This window comes from Cygnus olor, chromosome 1 (genome assembly GCF_009769625.2).
Source record: "Cygnus olor isolate bCygOlo1 chromosome 1, bCygOlo1.pri.v2, whole genome shotgun sequence".
Classification (NCBI taxonomy): Eukaryota; Metazoa; Chordata; class Aves; order Anseriformes; family Anatidae; genus Cygnus; species Cygnus olor.
The window spans coordinates 209424684-209437924 of NC_049169.1; the positions used below are offsets into that span (position 1 = coordinate 209424684).

Consider the following 13241-nt stretch of genomic DNA (forward strand, 5'->3'; position numbering starts at 1 on the left):
ATAACCACACTCAGGAGCCGCTCATGTCAGACATAGGACGGCAGGAACCTCCCTGTCTTGGGGACGGAGGTGGCTGATACTGCCTTAGTTTAGGGACTAAGAATGGCAGCCCTTGGTCTACAGAACCCTACAGCAGTGTTAACCCTTTCCAGGGGATGTAGTATGGTTATTGTTTGGTCTTCTTTTCCACCTCAGGACATCAGTTTAGGCTGATTTTTCCTGTGGAAATCTTGGGTTAGTGACAGAAATAAAATTTTTAAAAAGTGTTTTCTTCATATAAAGAAGTATCTGTTTACTTCAATGGGCTATACGAACTAGAAACCTATGTATACACCTGGTGCCTGACATCATCCATGGCAAGTAAAGCCATGCACTGTTCTTGCACCTAGCAAACATGAATCCTCATTATCCTTCAGGAGCAGAAGTAAAAAAAAGTTACATGTACTTGTGGGCTGCTAGCTGGTGACCTGCACCAATTCAGTGGTCCTGGACAGGTTCATCTCTTTCTATTGGAATTAATTAAATTTCTACAGCCGAAGGGGTAACTAAACACATCCAGAACTGGAGGAATGGGGCCCAAGTTTGCTTCTGTGATGAAACTGCATCATCCTAACTGTGACCCAGTTGCCCAGGTCGTGGGAAGGTTCAAGGCAGAGGGCTCAAAGCCTTGGCAGGTGAGTAGATGAAAACTTAAGGAAAAGAAGGGTAGAAAAACTAGTAGACAGACATACAGAGAGAGGCAATGAGGCGATCTCTGTGGCTGAGGACAGGAGTAAGCTGAAAGGTCTTGGATAGTGCCCAGCACAGATCAGGGCACAGATATGGGAACCAAAAAAAAAAAAAAAAAAAGGTTTGATTATTAATATGACTCCTGGGAAGCAGAAGGGAGTGCAGTGAGGCTTTGTGGGCTGCTTGCATGGAGGCAGGGAAACTGGTAAGTCAATCTGGGGAGTGCAAAGAGCAGTTGAGAGCACTGGGACAGCCGAGGAACAGAGACTAGGGTTCTTGGGGTGAGGAACAAGCATTCTTGGGGTGATGAAAGTCTGTGTGAACTTCTCCCTTTCTATCCTCCCTGGATGCATATGGGTAGGTTCAGAGCCTAGCTACCTCTTAGGCAAAAGACGAAACTGCAGGTTGCCAGATTGCACGAGTCCATGGTACTAACAGCCCTCTGTTCCTATGAAGTTTGCAGGCTTGGGTCGGCAAGGAAGACAGACGGCAGTGACCTCAGTGCATGCAGAGTCACCAAATCCAAACAGCTGCTTCCAATTAGCAGATAGCTCAGTGCTAGGGGCTGGCTCAACTGGTCCAGGCCCAGCCTGTGTAATGTGAGCCAGACTGCCCTGCTCCCTCTCTGTCCCTCCCACCACTGGGCACTGAGTTCCCTAGTAACAATTGGCAGCAGAAGCCTCTGAAAAAAACTGTTAGCATCACAATCTGTCCAAGGAGGAGACTGGGGTCCAGAGCCAAGTAAGGAGGCTGACAGGAGGGGTGCTGCAGTATACAGAGGCATCCCCAGGCCTAGGGCTGATATGCCAGGGCACCAGGAGAGCCAAGCCTAGGCTTATGAGATGTCACATTTAGAAAAAAAAAAAGATAAGGAATTACAGAAGGGCCAATGCATACATCCCTTTCTGCCTACCAGTGGCATCAGATCTCATGTCAGCCATGAGGATGGGAAAGCAGGCCTACACTGGCCCCAGCAGAGAAGCTAGAAATGCGCCCACTGTGCATGCCACAAACAGATGTCAGAGCGCTTGCTGTGCAAAAGCTCCATCAAAGCTGCAGATGCTGCTGATGCCATACCCAAAGCCTCACATGAGAGGCCATGACTCATATAATGATGTTTTTGAGACTCCAGTCCAGATCAGGAAGGATGCAGAAGCCTGTTTAATCTTTGCTGAGTACCACTCCGCTTTCCTGGAACATGTTCTTCTCTTCTACATTCACACAGGTCTCTCTGAAGACTTTCAGATTCTCTGCCTTCAGAGATAGACACAGTCCAGCCTCACTTGCAGCGCAGCCCAAGGCTAACAACTCACTTTCAACCTCTATTGTCTACCATGACCTACAGTTAAGATGCCTCCTGGCCATCCCATCTCCTCCCACCTGGCCCTCCTGCACCAGCATTTCAATCCCATTCCCTATTGCTCGCTCCCTGCCCTGCCACACAGCTTTATTTCCCTCTAATATCAGACCCAAGTAATGATGAGTCTCATGAGGATGCAATCAAGCTCCACTTCATCCCTGGTGTATCCCATTTCTGTGCCACGCCAGGGCTCCCTTCAGCCTGTCCTGTCTCTGAAAACACTCCCCCACAAAGGAAGCATCTCTAATAAAAGTTCCTCACGCGATAGCCAGTTCCCACAGTCTTGGCCCACAAGCATCTGAGCACAGGCTGGGCCCCTGCCATAGTATATGCCCACGGCAGAGGTGGCCCATGTCCTTGGCTGCTTGCTGTCCAGTGGGTTCCCTGGTCACTGGCACTCCCAGGCTGCCAGGGTTCTCTGTCACTCAGAGCTCCTGGGCCGTTTGACCCCGTGCTGTTGGGGCCCCTGGCCCCTCAGGGACTCCCAGACGTCGGGCGCCCCCCCGCCTGCTGGTGCTCCCGGTCCCCGTGCACAGCCCTATTCCCTGGTGCTCCTGGGACGCCCTGCACGGTGCAGTCCCCGCGCCGGAGCTATGCCAGCTCCGGCCCCGGCCCCGGCTCTACTCGGGCCCGCAGCCCCCGCCCGGCGCCTCCGCGGCTCCTTCGCCGTGACCACTGAGCGCCCGCCCCGCGGCGGCTCTGCCTCTGCGGCGGCACCCCCGGCGCCCGCGCCCGCACCGTCCCGCTCGTCCGCTCCCAGCGCCGGCCCCGCTGCCGTCGCGCCGCGGGCGAGGCCGGTCCATCCACGGATCCGCGGTGCTGCGCCGCGGGCGCCCCCGCCCCCCCGCCCCCCCCCCCCCCGCCTCATTGTCTGCGCAGCGGAGGCAGAACAAAGCGCCCGGTCCCGGTCCGGCCCGGCCCGCCGTGCGGCGATGCGGACGTGCGGAACACCGGGCGAAGGCGGCGGGGCAACGGGCGCGGGTCGGTCCCCGGCGCTGGCACTTACGCCGTGCGTCCCGCGCTGGCGGCGTTCACATCCCGCAGGATACGGCCCCGGCGAGACGCCCCGCAGCTGCTCCGCTACCCCGGTGCTGCGGTATCCCGGTGCTCCGGTGCCGCAGCCGCTCCGTTACTGCTGGCCGCTCCGGTACCTCCGGCGCTACGGTGCCCTCCGGTGCCGCGGCCCCCGTGGTGCTGCGGTGTCCCGGCCTCCCGCTGCCGCGGCCGTCCCGCTGCCGCAGCCGCCCCGCGGAGAGCTCGGCGGCAGGCGGCGGGTCGGCGCTGCCTCGGCGCGGAGGCTCCTGCTGAAACCCGACCCAGCGCCGCCCTCAGCCCCTCGCTCCCCCCGCCGCCCCCATCCCCGCCCCGCCACCGGAGCGCGCCGGCGGAGCGCGGCCCCGGAGCGGCCCCGTGCCGGGAGCCGTGGCGGTGGGACGGTGTGGCTGGACAGGGAGCACGAAGGGGCCAAGAGAGCAGCGGCGGGGAGAGGGGCTGCCCGGAGGGGGAGGAAGGGCTGCAGCCGGGATAAAGAGAGATGGGGAGGAAGCAGTGGGCGCCGGGGGCCCGGGGAATGGGAAGGGGTAGGAAGGAGCAAAGCGCAGGGAGGTGGTGCGATGGTACGGGACAGAGGGCTGGGCAGAAGGAGATGGAGAGAGTCGGTGGGTGGCATTGGAAGGATGTGGGGACAGGATCACAGAGGCACAGCCTGTTCTCTGGTCTTTACCACAGCTACTTTCTCAAGTGCAGGGCCCAGGGTACAAGATTCTGTAATCTGCTAACACCTTGTCTCACATCAGGGCTTGTAATGTCTGGGCTGGACAGTACTTATCTGTAGTGCCTGCCATGCAAGTGATTGGGGCCCCACTAGTCTATACTAAGACAGAAAACAGGACAAGAGTGGGTTACTGTCAAGGCTGCTCCACTAGCGGATGGCTCCCTGTTTTAGCCAAGCATTGATTTGGGAGCTAATATTGTTCAGTATTTTCATATCTATGATGACACGAAGTGCAAATTTTCAGGTGGTACTTAGGAGGGGCATCTGATATGTTGCACAGCAGAACTTCAATCCAGAGAGAAGTTTTAAGAACTGAGTCAGCAGAAGCCTCATTAAGTTCAATAAAAGTACAAAGCTCTGCACCTGAGGCAGAACAACCACATAACTGGTACAGGCTGGGAACCAACTGGCTGAGTTGCAATCCTGCTGAAATCTACATGGAGTTGGGGTGGACACTGAATGAAGTCAATAGTATGCTTTCATTGCAAAGAAGGCAATCAACACACTGCAACATTAGGAGAAGGGCAAGCAGCAGGTCACAGGAAAAAGTCATCCCCCTCAGCCTGGCATACGGGGAAGCCACACCTGGACACCTATCTACGGTTTTGGTTCCCTCCATTCACGAAGGATATTGAAAAACTGTAGGAGATAGTTAGGGGCCTGGCACACAAATTTATATGGACAGACTAAAGAAGCAACCCTAGCTGTACATACAGACTTGGGGATGAGAGGCTGGAGAGCAGCCCTGTGGAAAGGAATCTGGGGGTACTGGTTGTCATCAATTTGAATCTGAGTCAACAGTGTGCCCTGGCAGCCAACAGGGCCAATTGTGCCCTGGGGTGCCTCAGGCATGGCACTGCTAGCTGGTCAAGGAAAGGGATTGTCCCACTCTGGTCTGCCTGGTGCAACCTCACCTTAAGCACTGCATGCAGCTTTGGGCACCACAGCATAAGAAGGGCATAAAAACTATCAGAGAGCAGCCAAAGGAGGGCTATGAAGAAGACGAAAAGTCTGAAGGCAAGGCATACGAGGAGTGGCTGAAGTCACTTGGTTTGTTCAGCCGAGAGAAGAGGAGACTGAGGGGAGGCCTCATGGCGGCCTACAGCTTCTTCACGAGGGGAGAGGAGAGGCAGGTGCTGATCTCTTCTCTCTGGTGACCAACAATAGGACCCAAGGGAATGGCATGGAGCTTCATCAGGGGAGGCTAAGGCTAGATGTTAGGATAAAGTTCTTCACTGAGAGGGTGGTCAGGCACTGGAACAGGCTCTCCAGAGAAGTGGTCACGGCACCAAGCCTGGTGGAGTTCAAGAGACACTTGGACAATGCTCTCAGACATACGGTCTGATTTTTGGGTGGTCTTGTGTGGAGCAAGGAATTGGACTCGATGATCCTTGTGGGTCCCTTCCAACTCAGGATATTCTATGATTCTATTATGCTGTGATTCTAAGCAGTGCTTGCTTAGTCTGGTGATAAGTATGCTAAGGGGCTTCGTAATGGCATCCTACTGCTAGCTGAAGGACAGGTAAAAAAATGACAGAGCCAAATGCTTCTTCATAGTGGTAGACAACAGAACAAGAACAATCACCATAATTACAGCTTGTGATATTCAGAGTGGACATTAGGAGAAGTTTCTTCACTGGGGAGCTGTGCAACACTGGAAAAAGCTATTTACACAGACTGAATCTCCACCCTTGCAAGTTTTCAAGGCAGATCTGACCTAGTATTGTTGACAGTCCTGATTCAAATGAGAGGTTGGACTATGCACCTCTGGACATCCCTTTTAACAGTGAAGGAATAGTCTACTATGAAATTACAGTTTTCATACCATTTTTATTATAAATAGAAATATTTCTATTTATAGAATAATAGAATATTATAGAATATAGAATAAATAGAAAATATCTATAGAATCGATATATATCTATATATATATCTATAGAATAAATAGAAAATTTCTATTATAAATAGAAATAATCTTTTATCTATCCTTAATAATATCTTTTTTCTTTTATGATGTTCTAGTCACCCTCTATACTCACAAGGCCTCTTTACATTATTTCACTGATCAACCTTATCAGTATAACTTCCTCGCCGAAGACCTGCAAAAAATGAAATAGATGAGCTCCAAAACTGCATCTTGAAAACACAGTGCATTCCCTCAAGTCTAGAAGTTCTGATTTACTGATAATCTTGCTATTTTTTTTGCCAGTCTTATACATCTTACAGTTTTTTTATTAATTTCTGTCTTCTCCACCTGAACAAATAATTTCTCATGTGGCATTATAGCATTGCAGTTCAGATAGTCTGATCTACCTTTTTTCCTGCTCCGCCTAAAAGATCACTTATAAAAAAAGTTGTCTAATGTGCTAGTGTGACAAACTTGCTGGATTTTATCACATTTGCCATTTCACAGAATCACAGAATCGCATAATCACAGAATGGGCGGGGTTGGAAAGGACCTCTGAAGATCATCTAGTCCAACCCCACTACCAAGCAGGATCACCTAGAACATGTTGTGCAGGACGGCAGCCAGGCGGGTTTTGAATATCTCCAGAGAAGGAGACTGCACAGCCTCTCTGGGCAACCTGCTCCAATGCTCTGTCACCCTCACAGTAAAGAAGTGCCCCCTCATATAGAACTGGAACCTCCTGTGCTTCAGTTGTGCCCATTGCCTCTCACCCTGTCGCTGGGCACAACTGAAAAGAGACTGGCTCCATCCTCTCAACACCCTCTCCTCAGATATTTATATACATTAATGAGGTCTCAAATTTATTGTCATCTTATCAAAATCTACACTGAAACCCCTGTAAACTTGTACAAGCAATCTGCATTTGCCTAGATCATTCACTTCAGTCCTTTCTTCAGTATCTGTGATGTTTGTTATTCTTCAGTCCCTTGACATCAACTCTGATCATTAAACACTTCTCTTCTTAGACCAGCAATTCTTACACAAATATCACCTCTAGCTAGAGATGGAAATTGGTCCTTTTGGTCTAATTCTAATAAATTAGAATTTATTACTATATATATTTTTGAGCCCCTTGGCAAGGGAGGGGAGAACAGGCCCATATCATGTGCTTGGACTTTAAGAGAGATCTTGGACAGTCTTTCTGATGTGCAGGTATCCTTGGAGCTGCATGTGTCCAGGTAGAAAATGTGAGTCGAGCTATGCTTTGCAAGTGCAACTAAGACACAGAAGCAAGAGTAGAAGTACGCTATTCAACTATATAAGACAGAAGATGACTGGTAGTAGTAAGGGTTGGGACAGGACTATAAGGCTCCCAGCTGTATCATGCCTTTTGATAGAATTATTAGTGATGAGGAAACCAGAGTACGGAGAAGGGAGCAAAATTTGAAGATGATTAACTTATCTGGATTAATCAGTGCTTTGGTGAACTTCAGAAATAACTTAGGGACTGGTGCGATATGGCACACTGAAGTCAGTAGTGAACAAAGCATAGCTGGAAGGCAGCACAGAAAACATGTTGTCTGCATGCTTTGTGTTTCTCTAGCTCTATAGGCAAATACTGCAGAGTCATGTGATGCCTCATGCCTATCCCTCATGTTACTGTTCTGCCACTACAATGACCTTGATCCTGGAGTCCCACACATCCCTACCCCAGAACTGACTTTGCATGTTCCCACCCTCATCAACAGCATGTGGAGAGTGGTCTGGCAGCTTAGCACCTTCCTGCTAGATGGCATTGTACGGTGTCTTGCTGCTAAACTAGATAGAAGCGATCTGGCAGATAGCCCAGGAGGACTGATTAAGTTGCTGGGCTTCCACTCTTGCATGTTCGAGTCTGGCTCGGAAGTCCCAAACAGGAAATCCTTCTAGGATGTGCTTAGGCTCCGACTCTCGGATGTTCACAGCAAGCAAAGGCTTCCTGCATTCAGAATGGAGGTTAAAAATAAAAGAAATCGGGCACCTGCTAGGAGCATACACGGCAAAGAGGGGTAGGATGTGGGGGTCAGGGGTACAGCTCTCTCTAAGACATGCGTAAGTGTTTTCAGTTGAGTTCCCAAGTCTAACTGTGCCATTTGGAATGCCTTTGAAATCCATGGAGGATATGGAAAGAGATGCAAGGTCATTTCACCTGGCAAACAGCACTGTTATCTCAGCTTTGTGGCTTTATATTCACAGCCTGGTTAAAAAGAAATGCTGCTGGGGCACTGATGCTAGATATAACCTGACTAGCTGGATTTGAACCTTACAGTGAAATAGTTCTTCTTCATCTCCTACTTTTTCTAAATGGACACTAAGCTCCTGTCACATAACGTTCTTGCAACAGGCATATTTCGATGCCATGGTTTTATTCATGAGCAGCCTTGAATGTAAGTCCCTTTGTTGGTCTGCTTATGACGCATGGTTTTAGGGTAGAGCAAGAAGAAATCATGGCTTCCATTCATTTGTTTCTGAGAATGTTTACAATCTAAGAAATTTGGCAGTCCTAGAAGCAGCTGGACTGAGCAGTGGTCTTAACACCACAATTACACTACATCATGCTTAAAGTAAGGATGCCCCGCCATCACCTTCCCATTCGTCCTATCCTTCTCATAGTATCCTGGATATGACTATGACAGTCTGTGTTCTTTTCAGGGCTCTATCCAGCACAGCCCTAAATGCCCTGAGCACTTGATTGTGAATCCTTTCTCCCTTTTTAGTGGACTTCTCTAGCACAGCAAAACCTTTGAAATAGCTGGGTTTAAAATGTTGCCCTTTACTACCTCTGTTTCTGCCCTGGACTTCTCGATTTTGCCAGTTCCATGGATTCCCATCCTGCAGTTCTCTTGTAATTCAACTTGGGACTTCTCAGACAGATCATTTGGTATTATTTAAGTTATAGCAACATCTAAAGGTAAAGATTTCAAGTGCAGCAATAAGACAATTCATGCCCAGAAGACAAAGTAATCAAAAGTGAAAACAAGCAGGTACAATAAAGAACAATGGAAGGATAAGGCTGCAAGTGAGGTAGTGGTGTTATTCTTTGCAGCTAATTTGTAAACAATGTAGAATAGGCAGATATGAAACAGTAGAAAAAAAAAATCTAGGGCTGTCAACTGCTTCATTCCTATACCTCAAAGAGGGTTCAGAAGAACCCAGAAGTGCCTGTAAGGCTCAGCAGATGTGCATCTAACCACTTCTTGAAGCTCTCCCATAACAAACATTTTATAAATTTGACAGACAATCTATTCAGTGCTAAATTTATTCACTATTATTTAAACCCATTATTTCTTGTACTATCTATCATGAACACTAGAAGTAGATTGTTCTCTTTGCAACTGTATTCTACAAACAAGGGCAGTTATCATATCTCTTCACTCTTCTTTAAGAGACACTACCCCAGAGCATTTAATATTTCCATATTGCATTTTCTCAACCTCTAATCATCTCCACTGGACCTTCTCAGATTTGTCTATGTTCTCTAAAGTGCACTCACTAAGACTGGGTGCAGTACTTCAAGTAAGGGCCTAATCACAGCAATGTAGAGCCAGAGAGGCTACTTGATGCATCTTGCAAGTCATATTCCTGATTATACCATCTTATATGATTTTTATTTGTTTTTCATTTGAGCGTGCCCTCAGCTGATTCATATTCTGCCTAGAGATAACTCTAAACCCAAGATTTTTCTGGAGAACTACTGTTTGGACCATTATTTCTCAGTCTATATTGGTACAGCTGATTATTCTTGCACCATAGATAATCTTCCTACCAAGGAATAATAACATTTTTTTTATTTCTACCCAGCAATAATAGTAATTCTTATTCCTATACAATATAATAACAACAATAATTCCAACTACAAAATAATTTGTAACAACTCCATTAATAGTTTTATTACATCTTATAGGATCTGCCTGTCATGCATAAACAAACCTAGAAGAAGGCCAAGATTCTTTCTGTTTGTTTTAAAACTCATCAAAAATATGTCAGTTCTTTAGGTCATGTGGACAGCTGAATAGATTGTTTCATAAAACACTACCAATCCAGAGGCACGAATATAAGTCATAGTAAGAATGCTTTAAGGTGAAACACTTTTAGGTTACATTTTGATTTTGGACTTGGAAGTCAAATGTCACTGAAGATAATGTGGCCAAAACACTTCCCGCTAGCTGCAAAAATTGCCAGTGAGACAGAAAGGCTTTGATTACTTGAAATGATAACAACAGCAATGCAAATAATAATAATAATAATAACAACAACAACAACAACCAACAATAATAAATCAGTCTACTTGTTAATATTTCCAATGACTGTTTAATTTGTTTGATATATGCATACATAGATATAACAGATCTCTTTAAGGTGTTTTACCTAGGTCTTCGTGAGAGACAGATCAAAGCAAGATTAAACAGCATACTCATGTTCCGTATTACAACACATGATTAACTGCAAATGAGAAATTCACCTCCAGCAGTTTTCCTAATGAGGTTTTGCACAGAATTCTCTATAGTCCAATGCTTTTTAGTATCTTCACTAAGAATAATCTGCAAGGAAGTATCAACTGCCTAAAAAAAAGTATATGGAACAATAGGGAAATTATGTTATTGCAATTTTAGTAATATGTTTAGTGTTCAGTATTTATAAAGACTGTAGAAAACTCAAAGTGACCTCAAAGTCACAAGAATGAGTCAAAATCCAGAGAACAAGTTTCAACATGGATAGCTTTAGAAAGATAAGAAAATGAAGTGAATTCTAAGGATTTGTAAGAGACAAAAAAATAAATTGCATATTATTTTTGAATCTAGAAAATGAAGGCAGAACAGGAGCAATAGAATGGAACTAAAATTGTAAAAACTGAAAGAAAAGAGCTGCTATTCAATGGAGAGAGGAATTAATCGCTAGAATAACTAAGACAAGGTCATAACAGGTACCTAGCAGACAGGATTACCCATCTTTATTGAGAGATGTGATAGTTCAGCAAAAGGCGCACGGTTTGAAAGAGAAGTCTCTCCTTGAGGTTCTGTGGGTTTTGTGATTCAGAAAAGTCAGTGTCACCCAGTCCCAGTCTCTGAACTGCCCTTTGTGTGCTGCTTGCCCTGTTACACCCTCCTAAAGAGATGGCTGAACTGTATCAAGCCATGGAATGATTCTTATGATGAGAAAAGGGAATGAGAAAATTATGAGAAGGAAACTATCTAACACATTTTAGTCCGTGAGCCAAGACAGAACTGAAATCAACATTTCCAGAGAGGGAAGTTGACTGAGCTGAGCCCTGTGCTACTGACTGCTCTACTTCCTGTCCTGGCTTCTTCCATCCTCCTGGAATCTCTTCATCCACGTTTCTGCAGCAGGGTGACCTCATTTGGCAGCAACCTCTGAGAGCTTACACTGACTAAAGTGCCTCATTCTCATAGGTGCCTTTTAGAAAGTTGCTCAGTAAGGCCTGGACTTCCTCCCTGGTAGCAAACAAGTCTCCTTCTGTTCCCCTGAAAATCAGCTGGGAGGAAGTGAGATGGGGAGGTGGTTTCCGAAATAGTGTGGATTGTGATTACAGACATAGTCTCAAAATCCATGTGATGGGGGTAGGGAGCACAGGACCTGCATGGGGAATCCAGATTATTTTTGTGTGAGCTGAACATGTGCCTTTGATCAGCACTGTTCACAGACAGATAAAAACCTGACAGCAAAGGGCTTGCTGGTGTTTTGTAAAAGGAAGAAAACAATTTGAGGGATATCCCTTTCCAAAGAAAAAGGCTTTTGCTTTGGAGGAGGTGGTGCTTTCTATATATAGTGAGGTGATTATTTCAGAATGGAAAATGTTTGTTCAGGAAGGAAAGGCTCTGAGATCAGCAGAGTCAAGTCTCACCCACATGCTGTTGGCTCCATTGGGCTCTTCTGCCTAGCAGCAGAGAACTGGGAGGAGGAGTCTGCAAGGACAAGTCGGCTGTCCAGGAATCACCCATCTACACTTGCACACTTACCAGGACCTTGGGTTCAAGCTCTGGTGTGTCACAGAGGGACAGGTTCTGAAGTAAGATCTGATGATTCCTACAGGAAGAAGAAAACTGAAGATGGTCAAACATCCCTTTTGTCTTTGACAAGTCAAGGTTATCATCTACAACCAATGCACACTGGAATGCTCTGGGATATGCCACAAATACACTATATGTGCCATCAGCTAAATAGCAACAATGTACACTCCAACCCAACAGTCCATTATTCCATTGTAAATACACCACATGCATATATGACACTGGAACAGCACTAAACATACCTGCCACAAAGAGACACAGGAAGCTGGGTTTCTTAACCTAGAGAAGAAGACATACATAAATACACGCACGCACACGCACACATGAATGAACTGGTATGATACAGCACCATCTAGTGGAAATTTATGTATTACACAGTCTTAATCTCTAAAAATATTAGTGTTGTTTGTTTGTTTGTTTGTTTGTTTGTTTTGGTATTGTAGAATTGTTTATGAATCCTAGATACAGACCAAGAAAACTTTGTGTGACACTTATCATGTTTAAAATATTTTAAAAAGTGAAAAAAAACACACCACACATAAACTTTCAGTGTAGGCTACTGTGATGACCATAACACAGATGTCGCCATTGAACTCAAATGGTTTAATCTATCAAAATCATTCATAAACCAAAACCAGCCCAGAGGTTAGAAATGAATATATAAGCCTACCACATACTTTAAAAAGTTACTCAGACCAGGTTAAATCACAGCTGCCTATCTTCTCCAGCAACAGAGTCAGACTATGAAAAGAAGTTTAGTTGATTCTGCTTTACATAATACTTAAAGACCATATCTGACCTAGCAGAAGCAAAAAAGAGACAGAAAAAGTTTGACATATGAACCACCTTAACGTGTTTTAAAAGTCTAAAAATAACACAGGCCACTGTGAGGCATACAAGAGGTAGAAGAAGGGGCAGGTGACCCAGGGGGAATATATCTAAGCATGCGGTTATGGGGTAGGGAAAACTAAAGTCCATCTTACTTGAATCTGGAGGGAGATGTGAAGTACAACAAGAAAAGCTTCTACAAGTACATCATCAGCTAGAGAAAGACTGAGGAAAATGTAGGCCCACTGATACATGGGATAGATGCCCTGCTGACAAATGACACAGAAAAGTAGCCTTCAGGAATCCCAGGTCACTAAGACCAAAAGCAAACTGCAGCAAGGAAGACTTAACCTTAGGGAATGATAGCCTTCTGCATTGAGATGGCTGTATTGGTATAGGAGGGGAGAGCAGTGGATATTGTTTGCCTCAACTTTAGTAAGGCTTTTGACACTGTCACACATAAAATCCTCATAGAGAAACTGATGAAGTACTGGGACAGTGAGGTGGACTGAAAACTGTCTGAAATGCCAGGACTAAGGGTCACGATCCATGGCATAAAGTCCAGCTGGAGAC

The 13241-nt window shown here is 46.1% G+C and overlaps 1 protein-coding gene across 4 annotated transcripts in view; it reads right to left on the reverse strand.

Moving 5' to 3' along the window:
- Window positions 1-13241, reverse strand: part of DCHS1 (dachsous cadherin-related 1) — an 84464-nt gene that overhangs the window by 52358 nt on the left and 18865 nt on the right. The window contains exons 3-4 of one of the 4 annotated variants that reach the window (XM_040544695.1): window positions 12083-12119; window positions 11790-11856 (exon numbers count right to left, since the gene is read on the reverse strand). The gene's annotated coding sequence lies outside the window, so the exon portion shown is untranslated. Of the gene's footprint in view, window positions 1-3095; window positions 3818-11789; window positions 11857-12082; window positions 12120-13241 lie in introns of those variants that run through there. The other 3 variants (XM_040544694.1, XM_040544693.1, XM_040544696.1) reach the window with 3 other exon arrangements.